The following is a 21,521-nucleotide window of genomic DNA, read 5'->3' as shown; positions in this document are numbered from 1 at the left end:
GTAGCTGTGGAGAAGACACATCTCTTCACAAGGACGCATTATGACAGGAGAAGAGGCAAAGGGCACAAGTAGCTTCAACAGAAGTTCCACCTGAATATTAAAAAAATTCTTTGCTGTGAAAGCAACTAAAGAGTAGGATTAGTTGCCTGAAGAGAGTGAAATCTTCCTCATTAGAAACATTGAAGACTTGGCTTGGCTGGGACTTGAATAACCTAATCTAAGGCCCTATTTTAACAGAAAGTTGGATCAGAAGGTCTCAGGAGGTCCCTTCTAACCTAGTCTTGTCTCTGTTTCTGTGATTCCTTTCCATACTTTCTTAATATGTAATTGTCAGGGGAAAAACTGTTCTGAACTTTTCAATTTGGAGGAGAAATCAGCAAGGATCCAACAGCATTTGTTTGCTGTGAATGTCTAAGATACAAAGAGTTAAAAATCTCTCACTACCTCAGACAGCAGGTCCAGCTCCCACATAGCCAGACTTTTAATGCCCCGGGTTGCACCGTAACCTGGACACCTGGCAGACACTCTCTCTGCCAGGTTTCTGCCCAGTCTAACCCTGCCCAGAGGGGCTGTGTCTCATGCTTCTCGCTGGCCATGCCTCCGTGACTACAGTCTTGTTTCATGCTCCACATCACGTGCCAGCCTGAAGCACAAGCCCTGCCCTTCACCTCATGGGCATGGTCAGGCATGCACAGCCCAGCCTCCAAGTGGGAGCCGCAACCTCCCATGAAAGCAAAGAGAAAAGGGTGACTGCTACCAGTAAAGGCAAAACTGGCTGTGGACAAAAGCCTCAGCCTACCAGAACCTCCTGTCATGGTTTGAACTATGAGCCCAAGAGACGAACTGAGCCTCACAGATACCCTACTCCAGGGCCAACAACCAATGGGTTAACTGTGGTAGCCATAACAAGGCAAATGATGGAGCTGTGCAATTTTTGGCTGGGCACCTTCAAACTCACCATCCCACTGTCTCCCTGCTAGGATCCATACCAAGATGGACACGATAAGGAGGGTGGGTTTATCACTCACGTCCTCACCCCATGTCCTGCACGTAGGGGCAGGAGGAAAGGAGAGCCAGTTTCAGTGGGAGGCAGCGGGCAAGCGAGGCAGCAAGCAGGACGGCAACAAGCTGGAGCAGTGCCAGTGGCGTGTGGCTGGGGAACCACTGGGGCCACAAGTGCCATGGCACATCTTTGGGATGGCTTCCACCCGTGTGAAACTGTCTCCATCGTAGAAGCCACACCTGAAATACTTCTCCAAAATTGCTTTAGATAGAAATACCTCTGCAAAATTGCTTCCGATAAGCAGTGATTCCTACCCTGAGGAGCTGGAGAAGTATCCAGCACCAAACTCCTCCTTTTCCTGGCCCCAACCACTAGCTTGCTGTAAGCGAGGGTGGTACAGACAACTCTATCACTATTAAGTACAGTGAGATGTCTGAGACAATGGGAACCCCCTTGGTGCAGCAGTCTTTGAGGTACTTGGGGTGATGCCCAGATGTGTTTTACTTGGCCCCATCCACAGGTTTCCAGGAGACCCTGTGTTACTGCCCCCTGTGCCAGCAACACGCCAGGGCAGCCGCGCAAGCTGGGGAGAAAAGTAGCAGGGCAGGCAGCAGCCAAGTAGCCACCATGGAGCCACCTGGAAATTATAAAATAGGCAGAGTAGGCACCTATTTTTGTAAAAATGATCTGCAATTAGATATTAACTGGTTCAGACCATGCACAGCAAGATAATGCAGGTTTGAAAACAGGTACGAAGCACAACTTCACAAACATGTTATAAAAGGGGGATATCCTAATTGAATGTTAAAAATGGGAAATCCTATGGCTGAAAGAAGGAACATCCATCACAAGGAGATGGCACCTCCACGGTGAGAGAAAAAACAACAGTTTCACAACAGTTGAACCTACTCAGAAAGTGCTACATTTGAAAGCTTTTCTTGAACCTGGGATGTTTTCTTCTTAACTTAGCAGACCCTGAGGTCCTTATCAGTGCTGGAAGTTTAGACAACTTGGCAATCTTCCTGAACATTTTCTTTAAAATGAATAAACCTGACAAGCACAACGCGAGTTACAAACTGCCTTGACTTCCAGGAATAAGAGGATGGTTCAAAGAATGCAAGCCTGGAGCCCCTGATGGAAAAAGAGCATATCTTACAGTAGAGCCTTCCCATCCACACCCACATTTTTTCAGTCAATTTTCTACCCCCTGCACTTTTGCTACCAGGCAGTTGAGATGTCTCCGTGCAGGAAGACTCATTCCAACTGGCAGCTCTGGATCAAAGAGCACTGGAAGCATTAATCAGTGTGCCTAATCATTTCCAATCGCAAGAAACTTTTCCCTGTGACCTGGCATATAAACACCGAACCAGAAACCAAACAATCCTTATCGTACCTAATTCATCTTACTCCTGCGGGTTATAGATGGATCAGCCTGCAATCCTCCAGCAGCAGTGGCAAACTTTAGGTGCTTTACTTAATCAAACTGATTAGCAACCTGTCTGTAGCACCTTTTATCTGCTGGTGCCAAAGTAGCTTACAAGCATTAAGTGCACCTAATTTTGCGATAGTGAAGCAAGATGTGGTGACTACATTCAAAAGCACCTCCAGTAATGCGGGGGAGCTCTTGCTTTAAGGGGGTGAGGAGGTTCAAGGTAGCAAGTTTTGCTGATTCATTGAAAATAGCTTTGAAAATTAGATGAGCGAATGGCAAAGTTAGGGAGGGAGCCCAGGAATTTTGATTGCCAGATATCTGTGCAGCCCATATACTACCATATGGTTTGTTGCAAAAGGAAAAGAATAATCAAACCAGACATCTGTGCCCAAAGCCCTTATCTATTTGGGCACCATCCTCTGGACAGTCACACTCTGAGCACAAACAAAGGGTGATGAGATCTCTCCCCTTGGTGGGTCCGCAGGGGGATATGGTGCCTCCTGCACTGGTTCAGGTTAATATGTGTGTGATTGCCACCTGTTTGGGAGTTTGCTCCCATGGTAACACTGATTTCTTACTTAATGCCAAGAGCAGAACAACAGCCCTGTCACTGTTGCAAGGAAAGCTCACAAAAAGCTGAGGTTGCTTTAACTTTCCTCAGTTTTGCACTTGGGTGCCCCCGACTTGGGGAAAAAAACACAGAAATAATTATGCCAAAGGTCAGCCTGTTCCAGGGTAGCTTGTTCCCGCTTTGAAGGAGAGAGATGTGAGGGGTGGCACAGGAACCTGCTGCTACACCTGACAGACTCTCATGGGTAAGAGCCGGTGATGGAGCCCTACAGGAGCAGTTTGCAAACTTGCACAACCTGCCTTGAACTCTGCACAAAACTATCCCATTCTTTTCTTCAGTGCTTGGTGCCAGAGGCAATCCAGCTCCCTTTCTGCTCTCTCCTGGACACAAAGTAATATTTCTTACCTTGAGAGTGGGTGCCTTCATGGAGAAGTGTGGGGAGGTGAAGAAAGGCTGGAAGAGATGCACAAGCACATAGACTTCCCTCCTACATCGATTCAACTCCATCTGCTGTGATGGAAAGTTAAACGAAGGATTTCCTGGTGGAAAGGCTGCCAACCTGAAGCTTGGGAGAGCTAGTTTTCAACACCTGCTCAGCCACAAGCTTGCTGCCTGGCCTTGCACAAGTCACTCAAAAGCCAGATGTATAATGGTACTGACATATCTGGCTCCTGGAAGGAAGTCCATGACACCGAGCTCGTTGGCTGCAGAGGATTAGGCATCTATGAATAAGTTTGGCACAAGGCAATGCATCCAATAATGGCTGCCAACCAGGGTAAGAGGAGATGCAAAACGACAGGAACAAATCTCCCCCAGGTCTCTGCCATTTCAATCACACGTCTCTGAGGGAGCCTGTTGGTGGGGAGGGCAGCAAGGGGCCGATTCACTCTCTGTTGGTGCAGCACCTGCAGTGGCTTAGCACATTATCAGTCCTTGCTCCCATCTCCCTGCCCCAGGTTTCCACAACTGTTCACAGACCCCAAACTGTGTTTTATCCCTTTGATTCCCAGTCCCAATCTGCTGCAGAGGCTCATAAACACGACTGGACAAGCACAGGACAGACAGGACAGCTGGGAGCAGTAATACTTTCACAAGCTTTAGGGACCAATGCCAGAGCTGGTCCCTGGGTAACTTTTCTCTCTCTGCAGATGGCCGGGGACAGGGATTTTGTAGCTCTGCTTTTCACCTGGTGGTCAGGCACTAGCAAAAGGGAGGCTTTGGATATGGAGTTGAGCACAAACTCTAGGCAGCTCTCAAAAGGCAAGCAGAGTCATATCTCCCTCACATTATGTGCAGAGAGTGCTGTTTCCTTGCTGACCTGGCTGAGACAGCATTAAGTTTTGATAGTATTTCCATACCCTGGGGCTACAAGGACCAGAGCAGGTAGCAGAGGGCCACTCCAATGGTGTCATTGCCATGCTAGCCCCAGGCTGGGCACTCCCAAGAGCATCACTCCAAACACTGGGGAGCTGTATCAGCATCCCACATGCCTTCTGGGTTTGCTACCATTTCTGTAGCTGCTCAGCTGGCCTTTTCCTATCACCAAAATGGGAATAAGGACAGAAGACAGGCAGTCTCAATCTCACAGTGTGAAAAGCAGAGATAGGCAGAGACTGAAATATTCCCTCATATCAACCATTCAAAAATCCCTCTTTTTCTGTATATAACCAGCTCGTGTTGCACCTTTCCTAGGCACTGGCTGAGGATGACAGTGAGGAAGGTCTCAGGAGCTGTAACACTAAGATCACCCTTCCCTTTATCTGACAAATGTAAAAAAAAATATTAGGGACTCATGGAAGAAAAAGTGCTTCTGCTTCTGCTGTAAGACCAAAACTGGGAATGTCAAAGTCATGAGAAAGTGAACTGTTTTGATAGTGATGAAGAAATGCCACTAAACTCCTGAACCAATCACAAACCATGCAGCCTGTGTGTGCTGAACAGCCTTTCTGACAAAAGCAAGGGTCAGTTTCTCAGCTAGTACAAATCAAACAAAATCCATCAAGGTCAACAGATTTCCCTAGGTAAATCAAACATGGTTCTCCTGCTGCTTCTTCAAGAAGACAGCAACTGTGGAGATGATTTTTCCAAACTCAGAAGAAACTGCTGGCATGCCTTCCCTGCAAGCAGAAAGGCAGAGCTGCTGTGGAGAAGAGCAGCTTAGCAAAATCTTGGATGAATCATAGCCAAAGGTCCATCTTCCTTCAGGTCAGAAGAGATGTGGGTGAGCTCACTGGGCCCTGGCATTACAGCTGAGCTCCCATTCAGCTAACTGAAGGTGATATACCCTTCCTTTGAGCAAGGCTTTTTGAGCTCAGCCTTGGCATTAATGGCAAGCTCCAGAGCTCAGGGACCAGAGCAAGCATCTGTCTGTCTGTCTGTCTGCATTTATCTGCGCTGATGGGCTCTACACAAGAACTAAGTGCTTGATGCAGCTGGGACTGTGAGAAGCACATGCTGCTGTCATATCAAAGGGAGCCAAGGAAAATGGGGAGAGAAGCACTGGGGGCTCCCTTTTTTCCTCATCCCCTTTCAGTGACTGAAAATTCATTACTGGTAACACAAAAAATATGGTAAGATACACTAAAACACCCAAGTCTGGGCACACCATCAGAGCAGGATTGCTGCTAGTCTCTCCTGTCCTGACCTGCTGCATTTTGAAGTTTCCATGATTACCCTTCCCATTCTGTACTTATTCGCTAATGGGATTTCAAAGTGGGTCAAATTGCCGTTTTGCTGAAGCTTAAATAAAAAGGAAAAAATTGGAGATAACCAAAACCCAATGCTTAGCCTCTCCTCATCTTCACTTTTCTTTCGACATCAGCTTGTTTATCAGAATGCAATTAACTTACAGAAACCTTTATATGTGAGTAAACATTTTAATTCCAAAAAAAAGCTAAACAAAACAAAAAAACAACACTGAAGAAAGAAAAGGGGGAAAATCACAGCTTTTTTGGTCCCATGAAATACATCTGATTTGTTCAAAACTTAGAATGAAATTCAGGGATTAAAAAAATTTATCCCACACTCCCCCACCATTCTCATGTTTTCTGTAAAAACTCACACTTTTCAGATTGCTCAAAGATACACCATGGATGTGAGGCTTATAACCACATCACCACCCCACGGGTTAAAAACTAAACATGAAACATTCTGCCATCCATCAGTGAATTAATGTCAAATAGGTGAAGGAGGTTTGTACTTCAGTTATTCAATCAGCCAAAATTAAAAAATAAGAAAAAACACCAGAAAATCAAGGTGTATTGTGCCCAGGAAGGAGGTTGTCCAGAGGCCCTGGAGCATCGCTCTGCCCGGGGAGTCTGGCCAGGCCTCAGCATGCCAGGGAGTGACAGAGCCTTGCATCCTCTCGGGATCCAGCAAGGGTTGGTAGCACCCCAGCTGCAGCCAGCAGGATGGGCACACACAGGAAGGAGAAAGCTTGGTGCTTCTTTGGCAGCTCAGCAGCCCTTCTGAAGAGCACATGGGAATCTTCTTCTCAGCAATGTCTTCCTGGAAGGAGCATATAGATTATGGTTTGCTGCAAATAGTCCACTGACATCATCTTCTCAAAGCCCAGAGATTTTGGATTTGATTTTTACTGACTGTTGCTTTATCCACTCAGATACCCTAATCTGAAGTTGAGGCAAAGTGATCACACCTCTGAGGAGTTTAGGGTTGGGAGCATTGGTTCATCAGCCTTTGCTGCAGGCCATTTTGCCAGCAAACCAGGACATTTGGCAAAAGTCCTGCTGCTCCTCACCATTGGCAAGAGCCCTCCCTCCATCACAGCAAAACAGGCTGCAGCCTGGGATGGAGCAGCCCCAGGACAGTTACCTTGTTGGAACTTAGCCCTGAGGACATGCACCCATAGCTGCTTCCCCAACATGGCATGTCTGGAGAGACTCGGATGCAACAAGCCAGAGTGCACGGAAAGAACTGGCAAATCATTTTAACAGGTTGAAAACAAACCTTGTGGACATCTGCCTCCTTTCCGAGCAGCTCACAAAAAGAAAGGCTGCAGAATGTGGGTTTGCTTTTTAATAACAAACAAAATACCCCAACTCTTTCTAAATAAAGACTTACCACAGATTGCTGTCCCCTGTGCTTGTCTCTTTTCAGATTGCTGTCCTTTCATTCTTCTGAAAGCAGGTGCAGTGCCCAGTGCTGCACTGCTGGGGTTCAGCAAGTGGGTCAGGCTTGGTACAGGACCTCCAGGGACTGCTCAGCTGCAGAGAGCTGATTAAAGTTTCCATATTATTTTCATCTAGGATGGTGTCAGACAGTTCTGAATTAGGTGCTTTGTTCCAGTAACTCCTGCTCACTCATGCAGGCAGTGAGAGGGGTGTTCACCCCATGCAGCTTCAGACATCCAAAGTGCAGGAGTCCACATCTTAGCCAGCTTTCTGGTCTCCCACATAGTTGCTGGAGGACAACAGTCATCACCAGAGGGAAACCAATATGTTAGATGCCTGCCTTAAGATGAGACTGCTCCAAAGCATTTTGACCTGATAGTTTACACTATGCTCAGTGTTGCAGCAGATCTGACCTAGCCCAGGGATCAAGGGAGGAAGGTGCTGGGGAGTACCAGAGCTCTGAGCATAAAGGCAGAAAGACCCAAATGACCCACCCCACCTTTAGTACACTGCACATCAGTCCCTTTCACCCAAGACCTCTACATAATAAACCCAATATTATAGACTAAACCTACAACCCTAGAGAGACATTGTTATTTCCTCTAAAATCTGGAAAAGGACATAAAACTTCTAAGCGTTCCTCCTTACCCCAAACCTACTGAACAAAACTTCTCCTCCACTAGACATGGCAATCAAGTCACCCCTTTGCCTACCTTCATCCCAATTAACCAAATACACTGTGCTCCTCAAGCCTGGCGTTCTGGTTTGGCAATCCCAAGTCATCTGTGGCTTTCCTTTAAATTATTCCTGGCATTTCCCCTTCCTTCATCAAGTGCAGACACCAGGGAATGTGTCTCCCTTTAAAAGGGAAGAAGTCACCTCCCTGCTTCTACTTGCTCTCCAGAGTTGCCGAAGTCCATTCTGTCCCACGGCTCCATTGAGAGGTCGCTTTCACATGATTATACACGAGGTTCCCATGAACTCCCTCCCTACACTGTGCTTTCCAGATGGGATCACAAAGACTTTAGACAAAACCTGAATTCTTTGTTCCCAACTACGCACATTCAACTGCCATAAATAAGTGTAAGGTAGGGGGTTTTTTTGTGTTGGTGCTATTTAATCACATACCAGCCTACAAGGGCTGATTACATCCTTACTACTAAAGAGTGTGAGGGGATATTCCAAAACATGGGGATTCAAATCATCTCAGATGTTACACTTCTCACCTTCTTGGCTCATGTATCCAGCACATTGCTGAACGAAGGACAACATGGACCATTCCCAATAACCAGTTTGTTGCAGTCCCCCAACATAGAAATCAGGAGAGTTTACGCCCTGCAGATACAGGTTGTCCCATGATGCCTGGTAAAGTGCCAGCAAGCCTTGAGTGCATCAAACGGTCTTGTCACACATACCAGGGCTCTGCTACAAACGGGACATTGGTCTATTGATCTAGACCAGTTTGAAACCCTGAAAATCTGACTGAAGTCCTGCTGAGGTCTGGATAGAAGTCTTGCTATAGGACAGGAAGAGTTTCTTTCTTACAATGGAAAGTGGGTCCAAGCTGCTGCAAAGATAAGTCAAGCTTGGGATGTCACTGAACTGCTAAAACCTCCCAGTGCCAGGTGGGACCAAGTCACTAGCCCCATCTGGCAGGGAGGAAAGGGCTGCAGGTAGTAAGCCATGGAATTATAAAATGGTTTGGGTTGGAAGGGACCTTAAAGATCATCTGGTTCTAAATCCCATGCCATGGGCAGGGACACCTTTCACTAGACCCAGCTGCTCAGGGCCCCATCGAACCTGGTTTTGAACACTTCCAGGGATGGGGTATCCACAACCTCTCTGGGCAACCTCACCACCTTCACAGTAAAGAATTTCTTCCTAGTACCTAGTTTCTAATTTAAACCTACCCTGTTTCAGTGCTCTGCTTGTGCCTGCATTTCAATTCTGCATACTGGGCAAGAAAGTGATATTATTTCACATTATTTTTATTTTCCTTATGTTTCTGTCACATGACTTTCATCTTCTTTCCTCCAGTTATTGCATTTCTCTGTGATTTCCCAAACTGAGCTTTCCTCTGTCTTTGCCCTGCTGCAGGATCCCATGGGACGCAATTCCCATTGGGTTATGCTGCAGTGATTAGCCTGTCCTCAGATGTTTGTTAAATCAGGGCTGACATTAGGCATCATTCATTCCTGTGGTCATGGAAGGCCCATAATAATCAAGGTAGAGTTGCTTTGGCCACCCATACTGAAATTTAAATAACAAGCCCAATTTCATCCTCCTTCTGGAACAATTCGGAAGCAACACCGCATGATGAAAGGATGAGAGAACAGATGGGTTCTGTTGTCTGCATGCTACCAAGGCAAACTTTTCATGGAAAATCAAAAAAAAACCCCAAACCAAAACTAAAATCCAAAACAGCGTGACTATGTGATTCATAAATTCTAAAAGCCAAGAGAAACCAGCAAAATTATTTTGTCTGACCTCCTGACTAATAAAGACCACAGAATTTCATGCAGTGATTTCTGCCTGAATCTCAGCCATTTGTGGTTCAAGCAGAGTATCTCAACCAGCCCACTGTCCAGCTTTGATGTGAGGATGTCCAATGAGGCGCTAACCACTTCCCATGCTGTCAAAAACTGGCTCTTCTACAGGTTGCCTGCATCTCTTCACCACCACATAACTTGCTGTAGCCTTCCCAAGGCCATTACAATTTTTAAGCATTTTTGTTCTCTCTATCAAAACTCTCAAACCTTCAAAAAGAGAGAAAACAGAGGTTCTGAGGCACAAAACATCAACAAAGTACATGGAAAGAGAAGGATAACAGAGCATCTCTATGTAGCCTTCTACTGTGATTAAATGGATGAAATCTACATTAAAATGCAACTCAAGGTCCACCCATTTTCCCACTCCAGATGACACAGCGGAAAAGTTATTTTGGTTCAAAACAAACAAAAAAATTCCAAATGCACACTTATCTGCCGGACTCATAAGCAAAGCACGTATGTTTGGTTACAAAAGTAACTGCCATTTACAAAGCCTGCTACAGTTTCACAGCAATAAATATTCCCACAGCAGAGACCTTGAGTGGACAGAACAAAATCAACTTCAAAACCAATCCTTGAGAGATCGGTCCACTGAAAAGACAGCTCACTGCTGAATACCCACTCTGACGTTTTGTTTCCAAATTTCTGTGGTTGGTAGCACTGATGGGGTAAAGAAAACTCTATTTTTTTCTTTCCTTTTTTAAGGAAACAAACCCAAAATGGAAGAAGTCCAGAAGGCTACGGAACCCACTCCTCTAAGACGACAAATATTTATGTTGAGCACTGACTTAATACAAGCTCTTCTTCCTTGTATCTTGGTAAGTGCATTTGACGACAACCCTGATGATTACAGTTCCTCCACCCATAGAGCTGTAACAGCCCAGGTGACAGCCTTGAGACCTCTCAGCCTTCTTGAGACCTCTCAGCCTTGAGACCTCTCAGCCTTCTGTGTTGGAGGATGGGAGGGGGCTTCAGGCACCATGTCCTAAAGCCACTCCTATTCCTGTTCATCACTAAGTAACCATATTCACCCTTAATAAAATCAGAACAGAAGGTTCATTCCAACAGTGTCTCTTTTATTGCCACTTTCAAAGAGATGCTTTCTTACTTTCTGCCTGCATTTGTGCTATGGACAAACTCAGGCTGGAAAGCAAATTCTCAGAATGTCTATCTACAGTTCCATGGTTCAGACTCTGCTGGGATGAGTCTGGCTCCATTTTCTGCTCTCCCCTGGAGGGATTAGTCTCACCTGCAGAGAAGGTAAAGATGCAGTTCCAGCTCGTGGAGGTGCTGAGCTGGCTGTGGTCAGCATATGCTGATGATAAATGCACTGAGTGTTTGTGTAAGGTGTCTCAGGGGCCTGAGGCCCACATTTAATTACACACTGTTACAGCCATACTCTTTGTGGCACCCAGTCTAATGAGGTGACAGCAGTAACACCTCTGGCCATGGTTTTCCCAGCCATCCATGAGCTCCTGATGCCTACACAGGACACAGGACTATGGCAACAGGAGCAGCACCCATGGGGAGAAGAACAGGACATGTAGGCTTACGAACTAGGCACTCTTCTAACAGGCCAGGTCTACACACACCATCTAGTGCTTTATTCTATGTGAAATTTCAGACTGTTTCAAGGCAGAGTTAAGGTACTCTTCTTTAAGGTTTAAGGTACCACCATCTTGTGCGTGGAAGCTCTCACATCAATTAAAATCCTGTGTTGTAGTGTACAGGTACAATCCAAACTGGTACAACCTGCGTGAAATGAAAGCTCATCTGAAGCAGGAATGGCTTTAACCTGTTTCTGTACCCACAGATCTGCAGAAATCAATGCTGTCATAAAGTAAAGATGCTGTATGGTCACGTAATGGCACTAACTCTGAAGGAATTCATGCTTAACTGTTCAGCAGAAAAGGTATTGCTTCTGAAAAAAGCCTAAAGCACTGTTTTTTGAGGTTCTGGGTAACCAACAGTTAAAGCTCTGCTTTCAAATCATCCATCCTGAATCGGTCATAGGTGTCAAAAGTAGTGATCCTCACAGTGCAGCAGCACAGAATATGGACTGAAACCCCACAGCCAGTTTAAGAATAAGCCTCACAGTTTCCATTACTGCTACTGTAATGATTTTGCAACTCTCATTTATTTTTCACCATTTCAGCTGCTAGTTTGTGGCAAATATTTTGGGGGAAAAAAAAGAACCCAAAACCCCAGAGACTGCCCATCCTTGACAGGAACAGTCCTGGCATGCCTGGAATGTGTAAAACCACAAAAGAGCCATTTCTGTTCATATTACTCCTTATGAAATCCCCTTTTAAAGAAGACTTAGCAAGGGAGGCTTCAGTCACTCAGCAGAGCCCCTTTAGGATTGCCTTTCACTTTGAAATGTGACTTATCAGCCAGAGCCCAGACGGGTTTGGGTATCTGACTGTTGTGCCCTTTGCTTCGAACTCCGGGACCATTACATGCACAGTTGACAAACTGGTCAAGCCATTTTCCTCCCCTCCTTCATCCCCAGGTTCAGGGTAGATAAAGCTTCACCAGGTTTGCTGCCTTACCAACACCAATTTGACTGCTAATTTTACTTTTAAGAAAAAACCCAAATAATAAAACCCAACACCACACACAACGATTATCACTGTGACCACAGAAAGGCCAGAGCAACCACAGTGTGATTCAACAACACCCAGGCTGCAGTGGCTATCTCTGGACACACACGAGAATGTTCTCTGGCAACGAAGTTTTGCAGCTCTCTGACACGTCCTCTTCTCGCGCTGTTTCTACGAGTCTTTTTTTCACCCTCGCCACTTGTTGTAGCAACAGTGCAATTCTGCAGCTGGCAGCAGGGTGGGAGCCTGGTGTGAGTAAGGCTTTGATGAGCCCCTTGCACTTATAGGGATACCTACTGGGCAAATGCCCAGAGAAGTTGTGGATTTCCCATCCCTGGATTCAAGGCCAGGTTGGAAGGGACTCTGAGCAACCCAGTCCATTGGAAGCTGTCCCTGCCCATGGCAGAAGGGTTGAACTAGATGATCTTTAAGGTCCCTTCCAACCCAAACCAGTCTGTGATTCTATGTGAATTTGCTTTGCTGAGTGAGGAAGTGACCAACTCATGTCACGGCATTAGTGTAGTGCTGTGCACAACACTTCTTGAGGTGCCTCAGGAGGGTCAAATCCTGCTCCTGTGTAAGTTACTAGGTAAACTTTTCCAGGCTTCTTTTTGCTTTTTACCTCTCCTCATTCCTTTCCTGAGCTTTCTGAAAGTTTCTGGGCTTCCCAAGTAGACCATCGCTACAGGCATGTGGCAATCTGCAGTGTGAGGTTCATGTCTAATTTAAACTTCAGAAAGCACTAGAGCAATGCAGGGCAAAGATAAAACACAGGGACTGTTAACACCAATCTTCAGCATTTACTGCCTTTTGTTTGTTCAGATTGACATGGAGCCCTGCAAAATGCAAGTAGCACTGTAGTTCATGAGTAAGAGGTCTGGCAGGACAAACTTTAAAGACCATAAGAAAGCAGAGGCAAAGAAGTATCTTGTACAGAACTGAAAAAAAGAAAAGATAAATGATAAGTAGGAATTCCCCAGTGGGCTGAGTTTATCAGTGTGATTGCTTTCAGGACTTTTTTTCTTGTTGTACTACTTTGATTTGCATACAAAGCATCTCTAACAGGAAATATCATCTGTCCTGGAAAAAAAACCACAAGAAGGATAAGGATTTTTACTGTCGAGAGTAAAATGGTTTTTGGCACTGTATGACATGCCAGAAAGCCTCTCTCCTCAAGAAAGCAACTTGCAGTGGTACATTGCAGCTCCTCTTCACTTCCTGCTCTGCATCCCATCCCAGGGGCAGCAGTGTGTGATGAAGCTCCTCAGGAGAGCTTCCATAGTTAGAAAATCTGAAAATAAAAGAAAAACATGCAGGTGAGTTGATTTGCATTCAAGATTCACAATTAACACAGCACCAAATTAACTTACAGGAAGTGGAAGAGTAAAAAGGAAAACCACCAACTAGAAAATGCAAATTTTCACCCTACTACAATCACAAGCCACAGCCAGGATTCCTACAGGCTGGGAAGGCTCTAGTAAGAACACATTTTTCACTACTTTTTCAATGTGGTCACTTCATGAACTCAACAGTGGCTTGTGATATGTGGTTTTATTCCTATCCATATATAGTCAATTTCATTCCCTGAAAAGAACATGAACAAAAAAGCAGAAAACCTTTAAAATGATTCTACAGGTCTTTCTGTCTTTTCTTTCTCCTTTTTGTCTTTTATTACTACTTTGATGCACTAAAAAAACCCCAGCATTTTTTAAATTAGTACAGCATAAAAAATGGATCTTTTCCCAAGGCTCTTGGATCTTAAAGAATATAGGTTGCTGCTTTGAAACTCACACACTAACTTGGCAGCACAGCATGAAATTGCAGCATTTTGTTTCAGTATGGTACACATACATAGATACATACTATTCCTCTGCATATGGCTACCAGGAGACCAAAAAGCAAGATTTGTTCCACAACCCTTTGCATTGGTATTGCAGGACCTCAGCTATCTGTGGCCATGAACAGTCATAGCCCCACGGGAAGCACAATGGCGAGTAAAATCTTGCTTTACAGATGAGTAAGTGAGACGATGGTAGTTATAACAATACACCTCTTGGCTTTTTTCTGCAGAACTCAGGTCATCGCCTCATCTCTCTGGGCTCTGTCCCTCTTCCTGTAGAAGCCCATATCACTAGCAGGAAGAATAGCAGGTCTTTGCCACTCCAGGGCTCCTCCATGCTCCTTTTCCCTCAGGCTTTCCCAGCACAGTTACAGGTCCTATTTAAGTGATCATCTAGGCCCAGCCCAGTGTCCCAGCCAAGCAGCTCTGCTGCTGCTCGAGGGCTGGAATGGGAGTAGTTGGGACTACAGGCCAACTGGGACCTTAGTAAAGAAACCGCAGCAAAGACCAACAGCATGCTGGGCTGAAGAAGCAGAAGCACAGACAGGAGATCTCAGTACTCACCTGACTGTATCTAGATACTGCACCTAGTTTTGGTGCAAGAAACATGTACAATAAACACACGGACAAACTAGAGCAAGTGCAGTGAAGGAACACCAGGATGGCCAGGGACTGGTGGGCTTGGTTGAAGAGAAGAGGGTGTGGGAGCTGGGCTTGCTTAACCAGGGCAAGAGATGGCTTTGAGGAATCCAGCAGCAGCCCTAGCAGCTGCAGGGAAGTTACTGAGAACACAGAGCCAGGTTCATATAAAGCAGAACTTGACCAAATAAAGTCATGAGCAACCTGGTCTGATCTCACAACTGACCCACCCAAGATCCCTTTCAGCCTACATTATCCTACAGGCCATCTTCTAGCTGCCACCAGTGCAAAGGCTTTGGAGGAAAGGGTGGGAATCACTCGGTGCTCGAGGACCACGATATCATCCAAATGAAAGACTTGGAGAAACAACCATATCCCAAGACAGTGAAGGCCCAGAAGGTACTGCTGCCACCACACCTTATATTCCCCTCAGGACACGACAAACCCCACTCTTGCATGCAGTCTCACAGTGATCCACATGTAGCTGTTCATCTCAGTTTGGCCAAGGAATCTTTGCCCATGATCCATCTGCAGCACACACAGGACCACCTCCCTCTCCTATGCACGCACACGTTTTTGGAACAAGCAGGACTGCCTAAGGCCCATGTACAGCACACTACAAAACGGCTCTCCATAATGCACAGGCTGCAGCTTCTATTTCACAGGATGGAGAGGCATCAAGAAACCTCCTCTGCCCCACAAACTGCGATGCTCTGGTGCAGGATGAGCAAACCACACTGTCAATACAGCTGTCCCCTCCTCTCCATTGCTTGTGTCATAAAGGGTGTTGGAGTAATGTCTTGTTTCCAGTCAAAATAACTTATATGGCTAAAAGACAAGAAATGTCACAACCAAAATGAAAAGAGATCTTACAGGTAGCAGTACGGAGCTCTGTCTTCTCAGACAGATCCATACAAATCACAAGGCAACTGTCACATGCACTTGGTGGGCAGGAGAGGAGGAGGTGGAAAAGGAGAGATTCATCTCCTCACCCCAGGTCACCCAGGAGGTCAGTGGCAGAGCTGCAGAGTAACCACCTTCCTTCTATCCCACAGTCTTGATGCTTGCTCCCTGTCCTCTTCATGCCTCCGCTTGATAGCCAAGCCAAGCTAGGAGGTAAAGCTGCCCTCTTCATAGTGCACATAACCATATTTCTTTCTGGAAACCATTGCCTAAGGGATGCCAGCTCCCCACCAGAAGTCAGTCTTGATCAAATATCATCTTTCAAAAATGCAAACTTGCATCCGCATTAAGAAACCTGCCAGCTTTGACAATATGCTCACCAATGTGTTTTGAGATGTGATCTAGTCTCACAGGGTCTTACAGGGCTCTAAGGGTTTATCCACATGTGGGGTTTTTTATACCTGGAAGTGATACCAGCAAGCATTTTTACACCTTCCTATTCATAGGGTTTTATTTTCAGTACAGAAGAAGGTATCAGATCGCTCAGTTTCAAATTCTGCTGAAATTCCTGTGTGATCCAGGACAGCTAATTTCAAGCAGTTCTGAGTCCCTGTAGTGACTTGTGCTAAACTAAATTTCTGTAACTGCACCCATACCAATGTCTGCACAAATCAGCAAGAGAAACCACAGCTTCAGTCAGAATTAGTACCTTGGTATAGAAATAAAGATTAAAAAAAGCCATCTCCTACTTGTTGATAGGTGAGCTCTTGAAGCCAGATATGCCTTAAGAAACAACCTCCCTCTTCCACCCTCCCATTCCTCCATCCTTTGAGTTAGTTCTTAGGGCAATACTTTGCAGCCTTGTTTGCCAGAGGAGAAGGATGCTTTCTGTCTGGGAAGCTGGGAAGACTGTGTTGGAGCAGAGCAGACCCCGGGCATGCAATTACCCAGGCAGCAGCAACAATATGTTAATTCACTGGATCACTCTGAAACGAAGCACAGTGCAAGTCCCTGGAAAAAGTGAAAAGGAGCCTGTTAAGAAAACTGTGTGAAGGCCTTGTGCACTGCAGCCCCTTGGAGTCCAGACAAGGACGGACTTTGCACAGACATCGTTTTTAGACCTGAACTGGCAGCCAGCATGCATCCTCTTCCCACCACAGGGCATCCAACAGGAGCAAGGGGAACCATGCTCAGTGCTGACAGGGGACATGGGACAGCAGCCTTATTTTAAAAGAGCTGCAGACACATGGCTTAGCCCCTGCAAGGGATGCCTCATCTGCAGTGCGTTCACCCTGGGCAGATCGCAGCCATAAGGCCACAATGCCATGCACTCGCTGTCAGTATCGAGAGCTTTCTCACACTTTTGGGAGAACACTCTCCTCCTCAGTGTCCTCAGCTGCTGAGTTCATGTCCCCTCTATTCAGTTGCTCAGATACCCTTAGGTAACACCTGTCCTCCAACAACAAACAACAAAGTCAATATAGCAAGGAGAGGAGAAGGAGATTGAAATGGTCCTTCGGTGAATTTGCTGTGAGAAGTCAATGCCCTCAGAATGTCCACACTGACTGACTACCTCCTGGTGCATCATCCTTCTACTACTGACCTGCTAACTAATTCATCTAACACCCGGCTAGAAACTATGGTCCCACCATAGCATCATGATGGAAGTAGTCTTGCCCTCCCAAACCAGAAGGGGTGCCTTGCTCCTGGCAAGAAAACCAGCCTCCCTCCTCAGGAAAAGGGGCAGAGGAAGAATCTCTGCTACCTCCCTATGCTGGACAGACTGCTCATCTGCATGCTTTGAGTTCAGCTTCCAGATGACCAAAAACCTCCTTGAGCAATGATCTCATCACAAGGCAAGCACAGCTTTAAACCTGCATAGCCTCTTGTAGAGAACTTTCTGCTGTAATCCATACAAAGATTAAACTCACCAAGTGGAAGAGTTGCACACCTAAGCTCTTTCTGCATAAGGCTGTTGACCACTGAGCTGATATATTGAGGTCAAAGGCTCATCTGTGCCAACACACTTCTTCGGGAATGCAAGTGTGGCTTTCATGCATACACACAGCTATTATCCTGAGGAGCAGGGGGCAACTAGTTTAACAGCAAGAAGTTTAAACTCAGCCCTTAGGCTGCACCAAAACGTCTGGTTTCCTGCAGAAAGAAGGATCAACAGCAGTGAACATCTAGAGAAAGTGCTCACTAGCTTCTGCTGTGCACTGGCTTTTTTGGAGATTGTTTTTTGAGTGTAAGATTAAGAGAAATCTTGTTTAAAAATGAATCTGTTTGCACGGACTGAGTTTTGCTCTCCAAGGAGATGAGGAAAGCAAAACAACACTGAACTGCAAAAACATCAGTGCCTAGCCATGAGCCCTGGCCTTTGCACAATTCCTGGTGGCTGTCCCTAAATGGGAGCACTTCATTGCCAGATGACGTGTCCCAGACGAGATGAGTTTCCTGAAAAGCACTGACAACATGCAGCTAAAAGCTCAGTTCAGACAAGCAGTGAAACAAGTCTGCTTTCTGTTTTTTGAGCTGAATTCAACACTTTCCATGTTTGCTCTCTCACAGGTTATCTGGGCTGCACAATCAGCAAAACTCCTGCAAAACACTCGCCGGGGCTCAGCTACCAGGCAGTCTGTAATGGAGCTGTTCTGGAGGAAAACAAAAGTGTTATCGTGCTCGTGGCTGTCCCAATGCAATTAGTCATACCTGATGGAGAGATACACATCCTCGCAGGGCTCTTACTGCCTTGTCAACAGATGAAGTCAAAATGAAAACATCCTAACGATCAACAACTAACCTGAAAGCTGAATCATGAATCCTGAAGGCAGTCTCAATGTTACAAAGAGATGTCTTCCCTGCAGAAGAAGACAGCTGGGCTCCTTCCATCTGTCTTCTGTTTCTTCTTCCCATATAATTTCTTGACACAGCTCAGTGACATAACATTTCTTCTTTCACCTCCCCATTCAAGCAATCCTTCTCTGCTCTGGCTGAGGGATGCTGTAGGGTCAGGAGAGGAAACAACACTTGAGGCAGGAAGAGGAAAAGGCCAGAGCTTAGGTGGTGAGAACAACATCCCAGTCATCTTCTCTGCATGACCTCGGACAAGTTCCCCAATACTGTTTTGTCTCATTTCCCCACTGAAATAGCAAGTTTCCTACCATGCTGGCTGGCTACCATGAGGATCTGTGTGGTAGGCCTGGTGTTACCAACCTGGGGTTAACATTGACAATAATCAGAGGAGACTGATGCTGTGTCTAAGTTTCCCTCCCATTTCATGTCACTTGGTGGTCTTCAACACAGTCCAGACCATGATTTCATGCAGCACTTCTACATTTGTGCATTTCACAAACATCTCTGTTGGAGTCTTCTAGCTCCAAAGGTCTTGGCAAACATTCCACATCACAAGACCACCACTGCCAGGCTGGCAGCTTGGGAAATCCACCTTCTCTCTTCACCACTTAATAGACACAATTTCACAAGACATATTTTTGCACTGACACTAATGAGTGATGGAGAAAACTGTCAAACAGATGGGTGGAGTTCAGCTCATGGTTGGTACGAGGGCAGAACATCAGAATGACACTCAATTATTCGACTTCTCTAGCTGGGATGTTACCTGGTCAGGAGGCACCACACTGATCTTAGATGATGGTAGAGCTGGGAGCAGACACCCAGCAGTTCCTCTTGATAACCACTATGGAATTCAATTCTTTTGGAAACAAACTTCTTTTTCAGAAGCCTCCTCCCCAGCACTGACAACTCTTTTGAGATGCAATTTGCACTGCCAGGGCTCACAGTAAGGTGAAGCATGCCCTGCTCCACCTGCTCCTCCCTGAGGGTGGCCAGCAAGACAAGGAGCTGCTCAGTGGCTCCATATCCTTTCAGAGCTCATAACCAAACACAAATCTTCCAGATTTGGGTAATTCCCAGGCAAGTCTCAACCAAAACCACACATCTGCATTCACACCAAAAAGCAGACACATATCAAGAGCGAGGAGCAATTGCTGTAGGTTGCCATGGCAGTGTGCATGAATGATTTTATCACCCTTATCAACTGCAAAAGCATTTAGGCCCATTATCAGAGAATACTGTCGTATCTTTTTAAGGGTGCAATAGGCGGGAGAAGCAGAAAATCAGTGTCAGCCAGAAGCAAGCATTCAGCACACAAAGCAGGAGCCCTTGCTTTGGGTGAGCTGCCTCCCACAGGCACATGGACATTCATGCAGCCCCAAAGTCGTGTTGGAGCTGACCGGCGATGCTGAGCTCCCCAGCAGCTCCCCAGCCCAGGGAGTTCTCCTCTGCACAGAGGGATGAGCAGCCCTCCAGGGAGCACAGCGACAGTGAGTGGAGAGCACTCGCCTGTGCTCTCTGCAGAGCCGATGGAAGTAGGTCAATCCTTCTGCTTTGCTGAACCTTTTGGCAGGTCGGTGCCGCGCTGCCGTCGCCACTCGCAGCTCGTCATTTCTGCCGCGTGACAGCCACGTCGTTCTGGAGTTAACGAATTCAATACATCTAATTAAATCAAACTTGGCATCCATTCAAAACCCATCTCGCGGCTTTTTTTTTTTTTGCCTTTTTTATTCCCTGCTGCTGGTGGTGAGAGACCCATGAGAGGAGAGATGTAAGAGAGGATTGCTAAGGGGCAAGTCAGTTTTCATCTCTTCTTTTATCTCCGTTTTTTATCTTTATCTTTTTTATCTTATCTCTTTTTTTATCTCTTCTTTATCTGTTTTTATTTCCCTGATGCTCTCCTGTCACAGAATCACAGAATAATTATGGTTGAGAAAGACCTCCAAGATCATCAAGTTGTTGCAGAGATGCTTTGTTTTCCTTGAAGGAATGCAACAAACCCACATGGTTTGTTGCCTTTTCCCTCCTCCCCTGCCCCAAACAAAATGACCTTTTCCATATTCTTGCAGGCTTTGCAAACAGAGTCCAACACACCCTGGTGATCCTTTGGCTCTGCTGCTGACACTCGCCACACTGAACATGGACTTGGCAAGCAAGCCAAGCTGGCATGGATGGCAAAGGGAAGGCACATCAAAGTGTGACCTGCAGGGCTGGACACACTGAAAGGTGGGAGCATACCTTCCACCACTAGACTGAGTAAAGCAAGAAAGCAGCAGGGAGACCACTGGAGATGGTTCATGCCACCCAGAGTCTCCTCCGGCTGTTCTCCCATGCAGTTCCCAACTTCCACCATACACCAGCACTGTTTGGTGGACATGGTCATGAACATGGGATCACATTGAAGAAGCCATCCAAGACAGGCTAGTGAATGGCCACAGAGCTCTTAAGTAGGCCACAGGATGAGGAGCTGTCATTTGGATAACCTCCTCAGTGACATGGGGACATGCTGGCAAGCTGCCGACACCTGCTCTCTTCCACAGACCAACACGACACTGGGACCACCCTGTCCAGCCTCTCATGCCTCTTCACTGCGGCAGATTCTTCCTCTTCCACCAGATCTTCCCCTTCTGCCACATCCTCCCTGCCCTGTGACTACTACCTGGAAGCCAGGACAGTGGCACAGTCTGCTGCCTTTCTGTGCAGTGACTCACATATATCAGTAATATTGCCATTCCTGGTTGCAGGAGTTTAATTAAACACACTTGGATCACCCCAGAAGAATACATCTCTGATCCTTGGAGAAAATGTATTGTCTTTTCCATATCCCTCAGTTCTCCTATAGCCTTGCTGGGCTGGGGAACCAGGACTGGGGAATATGCCAGGTGCCATCAGACCAAGGTTATGTTGTTTCCTTCAACCAAGCATTGTTTCCTCCTTAGATTGATATGAAAGAGCTCTCTGTAAAAAGAAAAGCTTATCTGTATGATGGCATTTT

General features: G+C 46.2%; 1 long non-coding RNA gene across 3 annotated transcripts in view; it reads right to left on the bottom strand.

Annotated features, from left to right (window-relative positions):
* Positions 1-5,862: 5,862 nt before the first annotated feature.
* Positions 5,863-21,521, bottom strand: part of LOC127467047 (uncharacterized) — a 130,889-nt gene continuing 115,230 nt past the window's right edge. For all 3 annotated transcript variants that reach the window (XR_007902937.1, XR_007902938.1, XR_007902939.1), the window contains 2 exons: positions 7,087-13,579; positions 5,863-6,513 (listed from right to left, as the gene is read on the bottom strand). This is a non-coding gene — a long non-coding RNA (uncharacterized LOC127467047). The remainder of the gene's footprint in view (positions 6,514-7,086; positions 13,580-21,521) is intronic.

This window comes from Manacus candei, unplaced genomic scaffold (genome assembly GCF_025592945.1).
Source record: "Manacus candei isolate 608988 ecotype Guabito, Panama unplaced genomic scaffold, ASM2559294v1 h1tg000013l, whole genome shotgun sequence".
Taxonomy (NCBI): domain Eukaryota; kingdom Metazoa; phylum Chordata; class Aves; order Passeriformes; family Pipridae; genus Manacus; species Manacus candei.
This window is presented reverse-complemented; position numbering and strand designations above follow the sequence as displayed.